This window comes from Sinocyclocheilus grahami, unplaced genomic scaffold (genome assembly GCF_001515645.1).
Source record: "Sinocyclocheilus grahami isolate Dianchi unplaced genomic scaffold, SAMN03320097.WGS_v1.1 scaffold303.1, whole genome shotgun sequence".
Classification (NCBI taxonomy): domain Eukaryota; kingdom Metazoa; phylum Chordata; class Actinopteri; order Cypriniformes; family Cyprinidae; genus Sinocyclocheilus; species Sinocyclocheilus grahami.
Window position 1 is genome coordinate 532,100 of NW_015505482.1, and position 889 is coordinate 532,988.

Sequence of the window (889 nt, forward strand, 5' to 3'; positions counted from 1 at the left end):
TTAATGCCAAATATACATATACACGCACTGGGTTTATCTCTCTCTCTCTCTCTCTCTCTCTCTCTCTCTCTCTCTCTCTCTCTCTCTCTTGGATAGAATGACTTTAATTAACAGCCGCTATTGCTGTATTAACATAACGGGCTGATTCTTGTTAACCCTAATTATTTTCATGGGTGGAGTCAGGGCTATTTATATTTTAGGAGCATTCTGTAAAGCCATAAGGGATGACCCAAACAAGCACATTACTCTACATCAGAATTAGCCAACAGGAAGAACATTTCCAGGTCAGATATTACCTCAAAATGAAAAGTAAGAAAAAAGAACTTGAATATGCGTAAAGAAAAAAATGCCCATTACAAGTACCATTTAAAAAAAAAAAACATTGTGCCAGTACTTTCTCGACAGCTAAGCATTAATCTGCCCCAGATTTCACACTACTGATGCACAAACAAATTTGGTAACAGGGTTGCGAAGTCTGCAGTTTTACTGCGGAATAGGGTGACTTTTACACTGTTGCGACAATGGGTTGCAGGTTGTTTCTGAAGTCAGGGGCTCGAAGTGATCTCCCCGGAACGTGATGGAGGGACTCCCCTGGCAAAGGGAAAAACTAAAGTAAAAAACATGATTGGGCTCATGTTGGGCTAGTTTTAATTAGCAAATGGACTGGTTTTTGTTTCACAGACCTGGCAACCCTGTTTGGTAATTTGGTAAAATACTGATCAGTGCATTAGGCATTTTAAACTAACAATGAGCAACAATCTAGGCCAATGTCAGTTTATAAATATTCTATTGTTAATCAGTTCATGTTCATCTGATCATTCAATTATTCCATTCAATCTGTCAAACGAAAAACGGTAAAAAATGGTCAATATTAAATGTTTCTGTTTTT